The sequence below is a fragment of the Glycine soja genome, chromosome 3 (genome assembly GCF_004193775.1).
Source record: "Glycine soja cultivar W05 chromosome 3, ASM419377v2, whole genome shotgun sequence".
In the NCBI taxonomy this organism is placed as follows: domain Eukaryota; kingdom Viridiplantae; phylum Streptophyta; class Magnoliopsida; order Fabales; family Fabaceae; genus Glycine; species Glycine soja.
The window spans coordinates 9,242,909-9,264,045 of NC_041004.1; the positions used below are offsets into that span (position 1 = coordinate 9,242,909).

The 21,137-nt window shown below is 37.9% G+C and overlaps 1 pseudogene; it reads right to left on the minus strand.

Annotated features, from left to right (window-relative positions):
* Positions 1–8,713: 8,713 nt before the first annotated feature.
* LOC114404929 lies at positions 8,714–14,847 on the minus strand (annotated as a pseudogene).
* Between the last annotated feature and the right edge of the window lie 6,290 nt (positions 14,848–21,137).

Here is a 21,137-nt window from a genome sequence, read left to right on the forward strand (position 1 = left end):
TGATCGGAGTACTTGGATCCACCCCAAGATTTTTAGATAACGTAATGAGTCCAGAACTTCTCATTTTATAAAAAGAACAAAGCTTTCATCTAGCCAAGATTATACAAAGGTGTTTACAAAAGAAACTAACGATTCCTAATTATATGGGCCATCAAATCTATCATGTGTTGACAGTAATTGATTAGCCCATGAATCTCCTCGGGGGCAGTACACACTTCGGCCATGGCTTTTGCTTTGGCTAATAGACGCGGCAGGTCTTGACTCCCATTCAAGGTCAAGGCGAATCTATCCATCCACATAGTCACTTCTTGATGCAGCGCAACAATCACCCTCCCTCTTGCTTCTTTTTCAGCATACACTTGTGCAAAATCCTCCACTAGCTTTTGTTCATGGGCCATGGACTGGTTCAATTCTTCCTTTTATTGCCCTATGATAGCCAGTATGCTTTGCTCCGTGGCTTCCAAGTGTTGAGCCAAACTCCTTTTGGACCTTGCGCAAGCAACTAACTCTTCTTTTAAGATCATGCCATGCACCCGTGACCGATCTCTCTCCTCTCTTCGGAGCTTGAGCTCATTGTTGCTACCCCACAATGCTCCTCGGAATTTCTCTCGGCCATATTCCTCCTTGCGGGCCCTTTTGGTTTCTTGTTCAAGGGCTTTTGCAGTGGCCGTGTTTTCCTCTTGTAACTCGGTGCACTCCTTCCGGATGTGTGTAGCAGCTGACTTGAACCTCTCCTTGGCGAGTCTTGCCTTTCCTAACTCTAATTTTAGAGCTCGGACTTCTTCATCTTCCTCCGGAGCTTCGAAGTTCTCCTCGTCGATAACTTTCAACTTGGAGAGCCAATCTAACCCCCGCGTGTGAATTCTTAGCCATCCATGATAACCTCCGGTGACGCCGTTTCGGATGCCTCTAAGCTCTTTGTCTTTCCTCAACGGACTCCTCCATGCCTAGTGGATTCTTTGTATAACCTTGAGACCTTGCGCGCCTAGATCCCTCACAAGGAAAGGCGAGAGACTTTCTTTGGTTGGCGCTCCCCTCATGGGATACCCTAGCTGTCTTATGGCGAGTGCGGGATTATAATTAATACAACCCCTAGTCCCTATCAGTGGAACATTGGGATAGTCCCCACACGAGAAAAGAACTCCTTCCTTGCCTTCCTTCCAACGAGGAAACCAATTGATCGTGCTGCCCCCTATCCCAGCCAAATGTTGGTCCCAATCGACTCTTCCTTTTTCGGCGCACGAGCGATAGCTTTGAAGCGGACACGGGTGTCTCGTGTCTTGTCGGAACAGGTGTGGAATCAACCATACACAGAGAGCGGGTAAACAACAGACAATCCGCGCACTGTTTTTCTCACACCTCCGGTCAAAGGTGTCAAACAAATCTGCCAAGATAGCCACCACTGGACTTTCCTTGCTATGGTGATATGCGAGGAAAGCATCAATGGCGGCTAAATCTACCAAACCGTCGACGTTCGGGAAGAGGACAACCCCAAAAATCAGCAAAGCTAAAATATCTACAAACAAGCCCCACTTCTCTTGGCTTGCCATATCCCTTGCCTTGTCTTCCAAGTACTTCCGAGGCAGGCCCACTACGCCGTTCCGAGTTTGCTTCATGCGATCCAACTCTTTTGTTGAATCTCTAACCACAGCTGCAATCTTGCTCAAGGAAGGAAGAAAGCCGGAGAAAAGATACGGTTTTCTACCCTCAAGAGGGCATCCTAGTATTTCCTCAAACTCTTCAATAGTTGGTACCATTTGGAAGTCCCCAAACGTGAAACACCTCAACGGCTGGTCATAGTATTGGGCGAGGGATACGACAGCTTCCGTAAATACCTCCGCTGCGGCCAAATCTAGGATCTTCCCGTGCACTTTGCGGAAGGCTTGCCTTTGGCGGGGTCCCATCAATCGTCCCAATTCCTTGAGGCTAGTGACATCTAGACTTTTAACCTTGACTTGATAAAACCTTTTGCCGTTTTGATTTGTCCCCATTATTTTACCTAAAAAAGGGGTGGATCAAGACTCCGACATGAATGATGCGATGCGTATGCATGAAACGGAAAGAAAACAAGACAACGGGGTAATTCATACATACGAGACCGCAGAGACCCAATTTTAATGCTACGTTTTGGGCATGATGGCGCCTCAACGTAGCATTAAAAAGGTTACGTATTACTTTAAAGAAACCAAACATTTACTAGCAAAAACTATAAACCAAAACATGCATGAGAAAGAATGGCACAGGAGCGTGTTTGCTCTTTGCCCCTATTTGGGAACCTATGGGATAATATCTATGGGTCTCTAATAACTACTTCCCAACAATTCATGACTCACACGGCTGTTCTCTAGAGGTATCATCACTCAAGATAATAATATTGTGGCGGTATGGAATACCAGCGACAACACACTATAAAGAGAGAAAGCTCTAGACGAGGTTTCACTATAATTTTGCTCCTACGTACCCTCCTTTGGAGAGGAAATCAGACCTACGTAGTTCTTACTTATGCGTGAATCAAGTGATTCTTTTTACTTGAAGAGTGATCATTTAAAGGCGTTGGACCTTTAAAAATGATCCACTTTTACTTAGTAAGAAACTAAAATGATAAACTTTCAAGAAAAACCTATTTTTGTGGACGAGCTTGACTAGGCGAGTTGATTTTAGCCTTAGTTTCACTTTAGTTATTAGTCAATTCAATTAAGAATGAGAAATCCCAAAGAGAAAACGTCCGATTGATCTTACGCTTTTATTTTACTAAAAGGTATTTTTTGTGTATCATATTATTATTTTACCTCTTTTTTTGATTTCCAACGTGGTTACGGCACGACCGAACGGTCGGAATTCATTTTAACTAAAGTTAACGGATAATACAATTCAAACGTTCGGTGGAAATTTATTTTATTTTTAGTTTAAGCGAGAAATGACTTAGATGAAATGGCTTAAGCACGTCAAAAGGGGGTGTAAAAAGTAAATGAAACAAGAATAAAAATACACGAAACACAATGTGGACCACCACGGGTACATAGAATGAATCGAAAAGCTTGGTTCGAGGTACTTACCCGTTGAAGATCGAAGAACGATGAAGAACGAATGAAGAACGTCGAAGAACGGTCGAAACCTTCGCGAAATTCCTTACGGAAACGCTACGGAAACGTTTCGGAAGCGCCTCAGCTTAGATTTTCTTCACGGAAACAATTTTTCCAAGCAAATTCGAAAGAGAGAGAAGTGCCTAAGGGGCTGAACCCTTTTCTTCTTCACTTCCTCCCCTATTTATAGCAAAATAGGGGAGATGCTTGCCGCCCAGCTCGCCCAGGCGAGCAGGGTTGCTTCCTCCAGAAGCAATAGCCTTCTGGAGGAATCTTCTGGAGGGCCCAAGTGGGCCTGATTGCTATTTGCACCCCTATTTTTACTAAATGCACCCCCCTTTCTATTTTTTTGTAATTCTTTTTCCGTAACGTTACGAAACTTTACGAATTCCGTAACGATACCTATTTTCCTTCCGCAAGGTTACGAACCCTTACGGATTTATGTATTTACTCATTTTTAGCTTTCGAAGAAGTTACGGAAACTCACGGATTGCACAAAAACACATCTTTTCGATTTCCGCCACATTACGGAATTTCACGAATCACGCAAGCCTGCTTCCTTTCAATTTCTGAGACATCTCGGGACTTCATTCATTGCACGTCATCAAGTAATAATCCCCAGACGAAATTAGGGTATGACTGATCCTAACTAGGAATCCTACAATTTCCTTTAACACTGCGCATAAAAGTTCTCTTAAGGTAGACACTGGTCGAGTTATTATATAACTCATAACTCACAAGACAAGTAATATCACTACAAATATCAATCACACACTCATTCAAAACCATATTTCATGTCTACAGTTTAACATTTCACACTTTAACTAATTACAAAATATACTCAACAATTAAATAACAATGTATCATAATACTAATAACATACAATATTTAACTTCAAGACTTATAAATAAATAACTGTAAAATACACGTGAAACATATATATATATATATATATATATATATAACATATAAAATGTATTAAGTATATATTAATATAAAATAATCATAATAATATCAAACATATCATTAAGTAAATACAAATTATATATAACAATAAAATATATACTCATATTGATTTATATAAACAACATGTATACCTATATTCTAAACATATTTCAACTAAGTTACTAACATCAAGAAAATGTCTAATTACGATGTGAATACAACTTTAGTTAATTTCTTTAAATGATTTTAGCCAATTCAATTATCCAAGAATCCCTACACATATGAATTTCATGATGAGAAATCACCCAGGTAAAAAAAAATATAAAGTTTTTGAAATAAGAGTATCAATATATATGTACACGTATACACTGCTGTGTGAAAAAAAAATAAAAATAAAAAAATAAAAATGAACAAGATTGAAAGGCCAAGATATCTGGTATAAACAAAATCACCATCACACAATTTTTATGCAAATTATAAAGAATTCTAATTCCTAAGGTACACACCAAACACAGAAACACATCAATTCTACAACAAACTTACATCAGAACACCAATTAGTTCATCTAACACACTCAATCCGCGATTAAACATGAAAACATAATTAAACTTCATAAACACCCAAAAATAACCCAAAAATTGATCCTCTAAGGATCCCTACACATGTTCATTCTAATCCCCAAGCGTGAGTAACTCATCCCTTACCTCGATGTAGTCGCTTAAATGTTCTCCGTTAGCAATGGTGGCGTCTCTGGTTCTCTCTAGAGCTTCTCCTCTGGTTGCGCTGTTAGGGTTCTTGTGCGTCAGAAAAGAAGAAAGGAACAAAATGTGTTTTCTAAAAGCTGCTCTAGGTTAACATTTGGTTTATATAGTGGGAATTTATGACCTAATTATTTTTTTTACTTATTTATTTATTTATTAATTTATTAATTTCTTATTTATTTATTAAAAGTTACGGCTGTTACAATTCCACCCCCCTTAAAAAAAAGTTTCGCCCCCGAAACTTACCGGTATCGAATAAGGTAGGATATGCATCACGCATCTGACCCTCTAGTTCCCAAGTTGTATCCTTGCCCGAAGCACTTCCCTATACTACTTTGACCAAGGGAATCTCTTTCCCCCTTAGTTGCTTAACCATACGATCATCGATCCTTAATGGTTGTGTTTCATATGTCAAGTTCTCTTTCACTTGGACATTGTCCAATTCGATCACGTGCGACGGATCATGGACATATTTTCTGAGCTGAGAGATATGGAAGACATTGTGGAGATTTGAGAGAGATGGTGGCAAAGCCACCTGATACGCAACTGGGCCAACACGCTTTAGGATTTCAAAGGGACCAATGAATCTAGGTGTGAGCTTACGGGACTTCAACGCCCTACCAACCCCAGTCCACGGAGTGACTCTCAGAAATACATGATCACCTATAGCAAATTCAAGATCCTTTCTTCTCTGATCATAGTAGCTCTTCTGCCTACTTTGGGCTGCTCTCATCCTTTCTTGGATCAACTTGACCTTTTCAGCGGTCTGCTGAACTACCTCAGGTCCTAAGGCAATGCTCTCACTGGAATCTACCCAACATAGAGGTGTCCTACGTCTTCTACCATACAATGCCTCATAAGGCGCCATACCTATACTGGAGTGAAAACTATTGTTGTATGTAAACTCTATCAAGGGTAAGAAACTATCCCAACTACCCCTCTACTCTAACACATAGGCTCTTAAGAGGTCCTCTAAGGATTGGATGGTGCGCTCGGTTTGACTGTCAGTCTGTGGGTGGTAAGCCGAACTCAACCTAAGCTTGGTCCCCAAGGCTTTATGAAGACTCTCCCAAAATATAGAGGTAAATATGGGATCTCTATCAGAGACTATGCTAGAAGGAACACCGTGTAGTCTAATTATCTCACTAACGTACAAGCTAGTCAACCTCTCTAAAGAATATCTGATGTTAATTGGGATGAAGTGAGCAGATTTGGTCAACCTGTCTACAATAACCCAAATGGAATCTAAACCTTTGGGGGTCCTAGGTAACCCCAACACGAAATCCATGGAGATGTTATCCCACTTCCACTCAGGTATCTCTAAAGGTTACAACTTCCCTGAAGGCTTCTGGTGTTCTATCTTAGCTTTCTGACACACTAGGCATGCAAGGACAAACTCATTAACTTCTTTCTTCATACCCGGCCACCAAAACATCTGCCTAAGGTCCTGGTACATCTTAGTCGCTCCTGGGTGGATACTCAAACTACTTCTATGGCCCTCTTCCAAGATCGTTCTCCTGAGCTTGGGTACACTAGAAACACACACCCTATCTTGAAACCTCAAAACTCCATCAGTTCCCACTCTAAACTACTCTCTCTCCTTGCGACTATGGACTCTAACTGGGCCGACAAGAATGGGTCAGACTTCTGACCCTCTCGGATCTCGCTCAAGAGTTCGTTGGTGACTCTCAACATACCCAACTTAATGCTACTAGAGGTGATCTCACATGCCAAACTCATGTCTCTAAACTTCTCTAAGAGGTCCAACTCTCTAACCATCAAAGCAAACATTTGAAGGGATTTCCTACTTAAGGCATCAGCTACTACATTGGCTTTACCTGGGTGATAGCTAAGCTCAAAATTGTAATCCTTAAGGAACTCTAACCATCTCCTCTGCCTCATGTTAAGCTCTTTTTGATCAAACAAATATCTAAGGATCTTATGGTCACTAAACACCTCAAATTTAGATCCATAAAGGTAATGCCTCCAAAGCTTAAGAGCAAAAACTACGGATGCTAACTCAAGATCGTGTGTGGGATAATTCCTTTCATGTATCTTAAGCTGTCGAGAAGCATAGGCCGCTACATGTCCCCGTTGCCTAAGCACTCCACCCAAACCCATCTTGGACGCATCATAGTACACCACAAAAGGTTCACTCGGGTCAGGTAACACTAAAACTGGCGCAGTGTTCAACCTTTCCTTAAGGGTACAGAAACTACTCTCACACTGGGCATCCCACACAAAAACTTGACCCTTACGAGTAAGCTTAGTCAAAGGTAAGGCTAGCTTAGAAAAACCCTCTATGAATCTATGGTAGTATTCTGATAAGCCAAGAAAGCTCCTAATCTCAAACACTGACTTAGGACTCTCCCAACTCATCACTGCCTCTACCTTGGAAGGATCTATTGCTATCCCTCCCTTAGATATAACATGCCCTAAGAAGCTCACCTCTTCTAGCCAAAAATCACACTTGGACAACTTAGTATACAGTCTATTGTCTTTGAGGGTTTGCAACACAACTCTCAGATGCTCCTCATGTTCCTCTCTAGTCTTAGAATACACCAAGATATCATCTATGAAGACCACTACAAAACTATCTAGGTAGGGGTGAAAGATCCTATTCATATAATCCATGAACACACCAAGGGCGTTGGTCACACCAAAAGGCATAACCAAGTACTCATAATGACCGTAACAGGTCCTAAAGGCAGTCTTCAGAACATCTTCAGGCTTCACTCTAATTTGGTGGTAACCTGACCTAAGATCTATCTTACTGAACACATAAGCCCCTACTAATTGGTCCATCAGGTCATCTATTCTAGGCAAAGGGTACCTATTCTTAATCGTTACCTTATTCAACTGACGATAATCTACATATAGTCTCATAGTCCCATCCTTCTTTTTAACTAACAACACTGGTGCTCCCCAAGGTGACACACTAGGCCTCACAAACTGTTTCTCTAAGAGTTCCTCTAACTGTTTCTTAAGCTCACTCAACTCCACAGGGGACATCCTATAAGGTGCTATGGATATGGGTCCAGTACCGGGCACTAGGTCTATAGAGAACTCGACCTCTTTCTCTGGTGGTAATCCTGACACCTCCTCAAACACCTCTGGAAACTCTCTCACCAATGGTATATCACTCATAGGGTTTGTAGTCTCGACACTCATACTAGCTAAGATCATGTATACCCATGCATCCTTCCTCAAAGATGCCTCAACTTGGTTAGTAGACAAAAACATATCACCTTCACTCACACCAGACTCAGGAAAGACAACAGATTTCTCAAAACAATTTAATAAGACATGATTCGAAGATAACCAGTCCATACCAAGAATAGCATCAATCTGACTCAAAGGTAAAACAACTAAATCAATCTGAAACTGTCTATCAGAAATTAAGACAGGACATTGCAAGCACACATCAGAAGTTAAAACAGACCCACTAGCAGGTGTATTCACAATCAAGTCAAATTTCAAGGAAGACACGGGCAAGGCAAGTTTTTCAACACAGACACGAGAAATAAATGAATGGGTCGCACCTGAATCATACAATACAACCAAGGGAACTTGACTTATGAAACACATACCTTGGATGAGTTCATTAGACTGTGCGGCATCAACACCACTAAGAGCAAACACTCTCCCTGTGGTCCTTGGTTGTCCACTCTGGTTATTCTAACTTCCACTCCTCTTCTCCCTCCTTGGATATGGGCAACTGGTACTGAGGTGGCCTTTACCTTGGCAGTTAAAGCAAGTCACCTCTCTATCTGTGCACTCACGAGCAATATGCCCAAGCCGACCACACTTCCCACACCTAAGTGGTGTAGTAACGATAGCAGGAGCACCACTACCTCTACCCGCAGGCTGAGTCTCCTTGTTAATTGGCTGAGAACTCCCTGGTTGAAGTCCTCCACTAGTCCTCTATCCTCCAGAATGGTTTCCATATTTCCCGGGAGGGGCAGAATATGGCTTAGCATGATTGTGAGTCACAGGCTTCTTCTCTTTCCCATGACTAGCATTGGCATTCCTGTAAAAAGCAGCCTTCTCTCGCTGATCTTCATCAAAGATTCTACACATGTTGGTCAACTGTGCAAAGTTGTGAATACCGTGATAATTTACCATCATCTTTACTTCTGGTCGAAGGCCATTGACAAATTTCACGCATTTGGACTTCTCCCCAGCTTCCCCCTGATAATGAGGAAAATACCTTACAAGGTTCTCAAACCTCGTTGCATACTCTGCCACCGTCATACTTTCCTGTTTTACCTCGAGAAACTCCATCTCCTTCCTATTCTTCACATCTTCTGGAAAATACTTCTCCGGAAAAGTTTGTCTGAAAGTCTCCCATTGGACAACAACACCACCTGCTCCCTCTAGACATGGGCGAGTGTTCTCCCACCAGTACTTCGCCTCATCTGCTAGCATGTGAGTAGCAAACAACACCTTCTGATGGTCCTGACACTCCATCACCCGGAAGATCTTCTCAATCTCCCTCAGCCAAGCCTCAACACCCTCAGGATCATAACCCCCTTTGAAAGTAGGTGGGTTTTTCCTGTGAAAGCAATCTAACCCATGGTACGTAGTTACTCCTCCACTGCCTCCCTGATTGGCCATATCTTGCGCCAAGTTGTTCAAGGCCTCGGTAAGAAGTCGTTCTCGCTCATTTCTCGCAGCCATTACTTCCTATGTCACGCAAGAAACAAAACTTTGAAAAAAAAAATACCAACACAATAAAGTACACCTCTAATCAAACAAAACAAACACAACGCAATCAGAGTACACAAGGAAACACAGAAAGCTCATAACACACATAGCTGAAAGGTCTGACTTGCTCTGATACCACTAAATGTGACACCCTGATATGAATCCTCATGGCACAAGGGCTGACTTAGGATCGTCTAGGATTAAAACTTGATGGAAAATGCGGAAATTGATTAAGGAAAGGATGGAAAATAAGGTGGTTAATTTCGTGGGTCTTAATAAGGTGGTTCTTGGCATAAAATGGATGAATGGGATGGTAAAACGTAAGTTAAGTGGTGGCTGGACAGAAATATAGAAATGGCAATAACTGAAGCTACAGGGCTCCAAATGAGGTGATTCCAAAACGAGGTGAAAGGTCTCGTTTTGAAATTCAATTTAGGCTCAAGAATCACTTAATTTGAGTGCGTAAAATGGGAGTTATGGCCACGAGATAATTCTTGGCAGAGGTGGATTTTCTGGAATTGTGGTTTGAAAGAACAAGGGTGAAGATGAAAGGAAGGAAAGAATCACTCTTTCCAGCAAGGGCAACACACAAAGGTTGTGAAAGTCCTTTGATACAGCCAGGGTGTTCTTGAATCACTCAAGAATTTAGGAGAATCAATCTCACTAAAAGATAAAAGAGATAAACTCTAATTTTCTGAATAAAACTCAACTTGTGTTTATTGATAAAATGATTCAGCTTATATAGAAGCTTTACAGTAGATTTTAGTAATGACCCCACTAACCTAGAATTAAAATAACTTAGTGCCATTAACCTAGGGAATTAAAAAAAAAAACTTAATGGCTGAGTGTAACTGAAATTGTGGCAACTAAAAGTCACCCCCAACAGCCAACAAGTCAGCCACCATTTGGTCTCCCAAAAGGCTGATGCCTAGGTTGCCAATTGGGCCCTTATTACAACTTGAACTAAACCTACTAAAGCCCTTTTAGTTGATTAACCCAAAACATATTTTTGGTCAGCCAACTTTACAAGGATTGGGCCATTATTTAGTCAAACTAAACACTCTAAAATTGAGACAAAGTGGTGTCATTTAGTCCTCCTCCATTTAGGCCATGATACAACTCACAACCTTGGACTTTTCTCCTTGAAACTTGGGCTTGTATTCAAATAGTATGGACAACACTTGTTGAAGAGCTTCCTTGGCTTTCCTTGCTCTAGCCCTTGTCATAGGCCCTCCAAGTCCTTCAAGTGGATCCTTGCCCTTGCTCTTGATCATGTCCTCATCATTCTCTCCCTCTTAAGAAGGATTTGTCCTCAAATCAGATTCTCCATCTGCATCAAAAAGAGATAAATCAGAGACATTGAAGGTGGAACTAACATTATACTCACCGAGCAGCTCAAATTTGTAAGCATTGTCATTGATTCTTTCAAGCACTTGAAATGGTCCATCTCCCCTTGGTTGAAGCTTTGATTTCCTTTGTTTCGAAAACCTTTCTTTTCTCATGTGCACCCAAACCCAATCTCCGGGTTCGAAGACAACCTTCTTTCTCCCTTTGTTGGCTTGTTTAGCATAGCTTTTATTTTTCCTCTCAATTTGATCTTTGACTCTCTCATGAAGCTTCTTCACATAGTCCGCCTTTGCTTGACCTTCTTTATGCTTAAAAACAAAAACATTAGGCATAGGCAAAAGATCAAGAGGAGTTAGTGGGTTAAAACCATAAACAACTTCAAAAGGAGAACAATTAGTGGTGCTATGAACAGCTCTATTGTAAGCAAATTCAACATGGGGTAAACAAGCTTCCCAAGTTTTTAAGTTCTTCCTCAAAACTGTCCTAAGCAAAGTTCCCAAAGTCCTATTAACAACTTCCGTTTGCCCATCGGTTTGTGGGTGACAAGTGGTTGAAAATAACAATTTAGTGCCCAACTTGCTCCACAAAGTCCTCCAAAAATGGCTTAGGAACTTAGAGTCCCTATCACTAACAATGCTCCTTGGCAAACCATGGAGTCTCACAATCTCCTTGAAAAACAAATCAACCACATGGGAAGCATCATCAATTTTTTTACATGGAATAAAATGAGCCATTTTAGAAAACCTATCAACAACCACAAAAATGGAATCTCTACCATTGCTTGTTTTTGGCAGCCCCAAAACAAAATCCATGGATAAATCAATCCAAGGATACTCCGGAATTGGCAATGGAGTATACAATCCATGAGGCTTTACCTTAGACTTTGCCTTTTTACATACAATGCAATGTTCACAAAATTTCTGCACATCCTTTTTCATATGAGGCCAATAAAAATGTTCTTGTAATGTTTCTAGAGTCTTTTGGACCCCAAAATGCCCCATTAAACCTCCTTCATGTGCTTCACAAACAAGCAAATTTCTAGTAGAACATTTAGGCACACACAATTTGTTTTCTTTGAAAAGAAAGCCTTCATGTCTAAAGAAACCATTTTCTGAAAATTTTTCACAATTTTTAAAAATTTCTCCAAAAGTTTCATCATTTTCATACATGCTTTTCAAACATTCAAGACCAATCAATTTTGTTCCAAGCATAGAAAGTAATGCATGACGCCGAGAAAGAGCATCAGCTACAATATTACCTTTTCCCTTTTTATGTTTGATAACATAAGGGAATTGCTCTAGGAATTCCACCCACTTCGCATGCCTTTTGTTAAGCTTGCCTTGCCCCTTGATATATTTGAGGGACTCATGGTCACTATGAATGACAAATTCCTTGGGATAAAGGTAGTGTTGCCATGTTTTCAAACCCCGTACTAAGGCATACAACTCCTTATCATAAGTTGAATAGTTAAGGGTAGGACCACTTAACTTTTCACTAAAATAAGCAATTGGATGGCCTTCTTGCATCAACACAGCCCCAATCCCAACATTTCAAGCATCACACTCAATTTCAAAATATTTTTGAAAGTTTGGCAACGCAAGTATGGGGGCATTAGTTAGCTTTTGCTTAAGAACATTGAAAGCTTCTTCTTGTTTCTCTCCCCATTTGAAACCAACATTTTTCTTGAGCACTTCATTGAGAGGTGCTGCCAATGTGCTAAAATCCTTCACAAATCGTCTATAAAAACTTGCTAAGCCATGAAAACTCCTCACCTCGGTCACGGACTTAGGTGTAGGCCATTCTTGAATAGCCCTAACCTTCTCCTCATCAACTTGCACTCCTTTTGAACTCACAACAAAACCAAGAAACACAACATGGTTAGTACAAAAGATGCATTTTTCAAGATTGGCATACAATTGTTCTTCTCTAAGCACAGTCAAGACAGATTTTAAATGATCAATATGCAAATCAAGTGAAGTGCTATAGATAAGAATATCATCAAAGTACACCACAACGAACTTTCCTATGAACTCTCTCAAGATATGATTCATTAGTCTCATGAAAGTGCTAGGAGCGTTAGTTAGGCCAAAAGGCATAACTAACCATTCATACAAACCATATTTTGTTTTAAAAGCAGTTTTCCATTCATCCCCTTCTCTAATCCTAATTTGATTGTATCCACTTTTTAAATCAATTTTAGAGAAGTAACATGCACCATGCAATTCATCAAGCAAATCATCAAGCCTAGGTATAGGATGCCTATATTTAATGGTGATGTTATTAAGGGCTCTACAATCGGAACACATGCGCCATGTCCCATCCTTTTTAGGGACCAAAATCACCGGGACAGCACAAGGACTCATACTATCTCTTACCCAACCTTTGCTAATGAGTTCATCCACTTGTCTTTGAATCTCTTTGGTTTCTTGTGGATTACTTCTATAGGCTGGCCTATTGGGCAAAGAAGCTCCCGGAATGAGATCAATTTGATGCTCAATTCCCCTCAAAGGTGGTAGTCCATTTGGCACATTTGGTGGAAACATGTCTTGAAAATCCTGCAAAAGAGTTTTAACACTAGAAGGCACTTCAAAATCATCAAAAGTGTTAGTGGTCAAAATCTGATTTTTGCAAAACAAGATATATAGTGACTGTTTAGCACGAAACAACCTCTTGATCTCACTTTTTGTGGCTAAATAGCTCTCCCTCACTTCAAGTGTTTCACTATTCTTTTGTTCACTCTTTTTCCTCTCAAGTGTTTCCCTCTTTTTCTCACTCTCAAGTGTTTTGCTCACTTTTTCTTTTTCTCTTTTCTCTTTAAGAAGTTTTTCTCTCATTTTCTTTTGATCCTCACACACTTCTTGTGGACTCAATGGCTTGAGCACAATCTTTTTGTCTTGGTGCATGAAAGAGATCTTGTTGGTGTAACCGTCATGATTGGATCTTTTATCAAATTGCCATGGTCTCCCCAAAAGTAAGTGACTGGCCTCCATAGGAACAACATCACAAAGTACCTTATCATTGTATTTCCCAATGGAAACGCCCACTTCAACTTGCTACCTCACTTGCACCTCCCCATCCTTACTAAGCCATTGAAGTTTGTATAGCCTAGGATGTGGTTTAGTAGCTAAATTTAGCTTTGACACTAATCTAGCACTAGCCACATTGGTGCAACTACCTCCATCAATGATCACCATGCGCACCTTGCCATTGATTAAACATCTAGTGTGAAAGATGTTTTCTCTTTGGCTCTCCTCCTCATGCTTCAATTGACCACCAAGTAACCGCCTAATCATCAACAAATCTCCCTCCGGAGTCTCCTCTTCCTCTACGTACTCACTCTCCTCTTCTTCTTCAACATCGGATTCACTTATATATTCTCCATCTCTAAGAACCATGGACCTTTTGTTAGGGCACTCATAAGCATAGTGTCCTAGGCCTTGGCACTTGAAACACTTCACATCTCTACTCCTTTTAGAGGGTTCCTCTTGGGAATTTGAGCGAGGTTTTGATGGGATAGGTGAGGAACTACTAGAAGTAGCAGCCCCATCTTTCTTACCTTTGTCTTTCCAACTAGAAGAACCAAAGTTGGTAAAACTCCTCTTAGCCACTCCTTTCCTTTTTAATTGTTTCTCTACTTGGATTGCTTTGTGAAGTAAATCATCCATTTCAATAAACTCCTGCAACTCAACAATATCACGGATATCATTAGTCAAACCATTAAGAAATCGAGCCATAGTTACCTCCTCATCTTCTTCAATCTTTGCTTGAATCATGAGCACATCCATTTCCTTGAAATACTCCTCAACCCCCTTGTTGCCTTGGGTTAGTTTTTGGAGCTTGAATTTCAAGTCCCTTGAGTAACTAGCCGGCACATACCGCTTCCTCATGATCTTTTTCATCTCCGTCCATGTATCAACCATTGGCTCTTCATTTCTTGCTCTCTCCTTTTGTAGCTTGTTCCACCACACAAGAGCATAGTCGGAAAACTCCGTGGCGGCAAGCTTCACCTTCTGGTCCTCCTCATAGTTGTTGCATGAGAAAACATGCTCTATTTTCATCTCCCACTCCAAGTAGGCCTCCGGATCATTCTTTCCTTTAAATGGAGGAATGTTGAGTTTAATACCATCAATTCGGTTTTGTCTAGGAACACCATCATTCCCTCTTCTCCTCCTTTCTTCTTCATTATGATCTCTATTCTCCATTTGATCCAACCTCTCATGGAGCGCATCATCTCGTTGTTTCATTAACCTCTCCAAATGTTGCATCAAAGCTTGCATTTGGAATTGCGAAAGCCCCACTCCATCATTAGGATTAGTACCTGACATCTCAAACAAACAAATCAAACGTAACAAGACAATTATAGTTGCTGTTTGAATACCTCACCCAATCAAGTGTATCACACAATTATGGCTTTTCTCTAATGAAACACTCTTGCCTTTTACCACTCTAATTCCCCTTGAGTTCTTAGGCAATTCAAGAGATTATGGCCACAACAAAGAACAATTCACCAATATGTGTAAGGTAAGGCTAGAGAGACAAGGAAAAGGTTAACCAAGAAAAGGCTAACAATGTTTTTAGGCACAAATGAAGGAAATAAAATTCAGAATTTAGGAATTCAAGTAACAATCCTTCATGCAACCAATATATTACCTTAAAGAGATTTTTTTTTAAAGTTCTTTAAGCATGAACCATTCAGCCCAATTTTTTTTTTTTTTAATTTTGCTTATACGAAATTCTGCTTCTTTTTTATTATATATAACAAAAAGATCAAAAGGCTTAACTTTTGCAATGGTTCAGCCTAAAAAAAAATATATGAATAAGAAGGTAATATAAATGGCAAAGAGAATAAAGAAGGATGTTACCCAATATTTCCAGCAAAGGAAGTGTTGATCCTAGAACCGGAGCTCTGATTACCAAATGATATGAATCCTCATGGCACAAGGGCTGACTTAGGATCGTCTAGGATTAAACCTTGATGGAAAATGCGGAAATTGATTAAGGAAAGGATGGAAAATAAGGTGGTTAATTTCGTGGGTCTTAATAAGGTGGTTCTTGGCATAAAATGGATGAATGGGATGGTAAAACGTAAGTTAAGTGGTGGCTGGACAAAAATATAGAAATGGCAATAACTGAAGCTACAGGGCTCCAAATGAGGTGATTCCAAAACGAGGTGAAAGGTCTCGTTTTAAAATTCAATTTAGGCTCAAGAATCACTTAATTTGAGTGCGTAAAATGGGAGTTATGGCCACGAGATAATTCTGGGCAGAGGTGGATTTTCTGGAATTGTGGTTTGAAAGAACAAGGGTGAAGATGAAAGGAAGGAAAGAATCACTCTTTCCAGCGAGGGCAACACACAAAGGTTGTGAAAGTCCTTTGATACAGCCAGGGTGTTCTTGAATCACTCAAGAATTTAGGAGAATCACTTTCACTAAGATAAAAGAGATAAACTCTAATTTTCTGAATAAAACTCAACTTGTGTTTATTGATAAAATGATTCAGCTTATATAGAAGCTTTACAGCAGATTTTAGTAATGACCCCACTAACCTAGAATTAAAATAACTTAATGCCATTAACCTAGGGAATTAAAAAAAAAACTTAATGGCTGAGTGTAACTGAAATTGTGGCAACCAAAAGTCACCCCCAACAGCCAACAAGTCAGCCACCATTTGGTCTCCCAAAAGGCTGATGCCTAGGTTGCCAATTGGGCCCTTATTACAACTTGAACTAAACCTACTAAAGCCCTTTTAGTTGATTAACCCAAAACATATTTTTGGTCAACCAACTTTACAAGGATTGGGCCATTATTTAGTCAAACTAAACACTCTAAAATTGAGACAAAGTGGTGTCATTTAGTCCTCCTCCATTTGGGCCATGATACAACTCACAACCTTGGACTTTTCTCCTTGAAACTTGGGCTTGTATTCAAATAGTATGGACAACACTTGTTGAAGAGCTTCCTTGGCTTTCCTTGCTCTAGCCCTTGTCATAGGCCCTCCAAGTCCTTCAAGTGGATCCTTGCCCTTGCTCTTGATCATGTCCTCATCACACCCTCTACCCTTACAATTATAACTAACTAACTAACTAAATCATACAAAATTTATTTAAAAGTTTATAAACACATAAAAGAAAAGAAGATAAAAAAACATAAAAAAATTAATAATTTTTCTTTAAACATATTTAATTTAAATCAATTCAAGAGGAGAAAAGGTTCACATCCACTTAGTGAAAACATAATAGAATTTTTTTATTTTGAATAAAAGATAAAATTATCCTGGGTCAAAACAAGGCTGTCCACTCTAAATAAATAATACTTAAAAAAACTAAAATAGAAAAGTATAATGCAATTATATCATTCAATAAATCATAATATGTGAAAATCATAATATGTGAAGTAAAATCGTATGCCCCAATGTCACACTTATCAGAGCATATCCATATCACAAACTAAGTCTCCCCATCTCTAACATGTAACTCACCATATGAAGGCTCACCTGAAACAAAGTGGCAATCAGCCCAAACACAAACACACACCGGGAGTAAGTTATCACATTCGTATATAATAAAACATTAGAGCATGTGAAACATATAATACTTAAAGCTGAATTTATATAAATAACATTACCGCACAACATCGCACACATTATTCACACCCATTCAAGTTCACCCACTCCATAAAATAACTTCAACCACAATTGTTAACTCAATGAAATTCAAATACAAGCGTTATGCAACAATTATACTAAGACTCAAGCCTATATGCAATGTGGTACCATTTCAATGAAAAATAACACTAGGGCACTTAGGAGTTCATGACAAGACACACCACACAATGGGTATACTCGGTCACCCTCACTAAGTAACATCATAAGGTGACCACTCAGGGTTACTCTGTTTTGCGAGAATGCCCCAACCACATGGGATCAACATGGGCTTAAAGGAGCACTCAAACCGAGTATCTTTACCCCCAAGGCCTAGACTCCGAAGAATCCGTTTGGGCCTCACCTTCCTGATTCAGGTCCAACCCCTAAAATAATTTTTTTTGCACACAGACACTGTTTATGAGTTATATAATACCCACGACCTCACTCCTATATTTCAAACATATTTAACAAATTGCGCTACAGTTTAACCCTTTAGGATCCTAACTAGGAATCCTACAATTTCCTTTAACACTGCGCATAAAAGTTCTCTCAAGGTAAACACTGGTCAGGTTACTATATAACTCATAACTCACAAGACAAGTAATATCACTACAAATATCAATCACACACTCATTCACAACCATATTTCATGTCTACAGTTTAACATTTCACACTTTAACTAATTACAAAATATACTCAACAATTAAATAACAATGTATCATAATACTAATAACATACAATATTTAACTTCAAGACTTATAAACAAATAACTGTAAAAATACATGTGAAACATATATATATATATATATATATATATATATATATATATATATATATATATATATTAACGTATACGTAGTTAACATAAATATATTAAAATATAAACTTATTAATCTATGTATATATAATATATATATTAACTTAAGCGATACATTAACTTTTCAGCGTAAATGTACATGCATATAAATATAATATAACAAAATGTTAACGTAAACGTACATATTATATATATATATATATATATATATATATATATATATATATATAACACATATAAAATGTATTATAAAATAATCACAATAATATCAAACATATCATTAAGTAAATACAAATTATATATAACAATAAAATATATACTCATATTGATTTATATAAACAAGATGTATACCTATATTCTAAACATATTTCAACTAAGTTACTAACATCAAGAAAATGCCTAATTACAATGTGAATACAACTTTAGTTAATTTCTTTAAATGATTTTAGCCAATTCAATTATCCAACAATCCCTACACATATGAATTTCATGACAAGAAATCACCCAGGTAAAAAAAATATAAAGTTTGTGAAATAAGAGTATCAATATATATGTACACGTATACAGTGCGGTGTGAAAAAAAATAAAAAAAAATAAAAATGAACAAGATTGAAAGGCCAAGATATCTGGTATAAACACAATCACCATCACAGAACTTTTATGCTAATTATAAAGAATTCTAATTCCTAAGGTACACACCAAACACATAAACACATCAATTCTACAACAAACTCGTATCAGAACATCAATTAGTTCATCAAACACACTCAATCCGCGATTAAACATGAAAACATAATTAAACTTCATAAACACCCAAAAATAACCCAAAAATTGATCCTCTAAGGATCCCTACACATGTTCATTCTAATCCCCAAGCGTGAGTAACTCATCCCTTACCTCGATGTAGTCGCTTAAATGTTCTCCGTTAGTAATTGTGGCGTCTCTGGTGCTCTCTAGAGCTCCGCCTCTGGTTGCTCTGTTAGGGTTCTTGTGCGTCAGAAAAGAAGAAAGGAACAAAATGTGTTTTCTAAAAGCCGCTCTAGGTTAATATTTGATTTATATAGTGGGAATTTATGACCTAATCATTTTTTTTACTTACTTATTTATTTATTAATTTATTAATTTATTAATTTCTTATTTATTTATTACAAGTTACGGCTGTTACAGAGATTATGTTGAAAGTGTGCATAGAAGAGGTGAAGGTGAATGCTGGAAATAAACCTCACAACCACTTCACTAAACTTGGTTGGGCAAATATTGCAGAAAAGTTCAATAAGGCAACAAATTTGAGATATGAATATAAACAATTTAAAAATAGGTGGGATTCTTTGAAAAAGGAATGACAATTATGGGCTAAGCTTATTGGGAAGGACACAGGTCTTGCCTGGGATGGGGAGAAGAAAACCATTGCTGCTAGTGATGAATGGTGGGAAGCCAAAATTCAGGTATGCATTATTCAACGAAAATAGAGTTTTTGCGGAGGCCAGCTCTTTTGTTTTTTATGTGTGATTCTGTTTCAATGAAAGAATGATTAATAGTTTATCTTGGAATTCCGATAAAAAAAATAGATAATCATGAAATTGAACAATGTGTTTTAATTACAAAGATTCTTGATCTATGAAAAAAAAAGATTAATTCTTGATTTTAGAACAAAACAATTACACACATTTAGCATTTTAAGAAACAGTGATAATATCTTTTGTTATTTTCTTTAAAATATGAAATAAAGTTATAATAATGAGAATTTTTTATAGTTATTCAAAAATCAACTAAAATAGAAAAAAGAAGAGACAGTAAACGCACAACCTATGTTTTCAAGATAGAGGGAGCAAAAATAATTTTTTACAGGAGCTTAAAAAAAGAATTAATAATGACAACAAAAATTATTGTTTTTTTATTTTTTTAGATAAAAAAATAAAAACGAATTTAACAACATGACACAGTTTTTTGTTATTTTTTTTATGTGTGTGTGTGTGTTTATCAAATATTTGAAAATAATAATATTGATTTATTTAATATCATTAACATAATATTTTAAAATTGACTAATATAAATTAAAAAATATGAGATTTACTATAATAATTTGAATCATGCTATTTCCTATAATGTGATCATTAATATCATAAACATAAATAAAAAAGGTAAAACAAATAACAATGTATTTAAAAGTAATATTTTAATAAGTTCAAAGTTTCAATCCTTACAACTAGAAAAATGTTATTTTGCAACTGAAATTAGTGACCGAAAAATTTTGGTGTCCGGCAACGACCGAAGTAGAGACCACACTGTTATTGGTGCAATACGCGACTGAATTTGCGACCGAATTTGATAATGATGCCTAACGTGTGTCAGCGACGGAATTAGCGACCGAAGTTGAAGGTCGCTGAAGGCTTCGGTGGCTATTTCGATTGTTGTACATGTAAAAAAAACAAAAGTACTTTAACCACTGAAGTAGCGACCGATATGTAGTTGAAGATAGCAACCGAATAGATTTCAGTCGCAATATCAAGGTTATAGCGACCGAACATAATTCGGTCGCTATACGTATTTCTGTTTCGAGATTAGTGACCGAATTAGCGACTGAAATGTCACTTGTCTATGTATGTGAAGTAACAAAAATTTTATTTATTATAAATCGTAATAAATATATAATATACTTAAATATATTTTATACCAGAAAACTATTGAAATTAGTATATTAGTAATATTTTTCAATTAAGAAAATAATATTTAAATTATTTCATTAAGATCAATAAGCCATGCTTATCATTGGTCTTTTAATTTGTGTTTTTTACAAAATAAATATTTAAAAATGACAATAAATACCCTTTATAT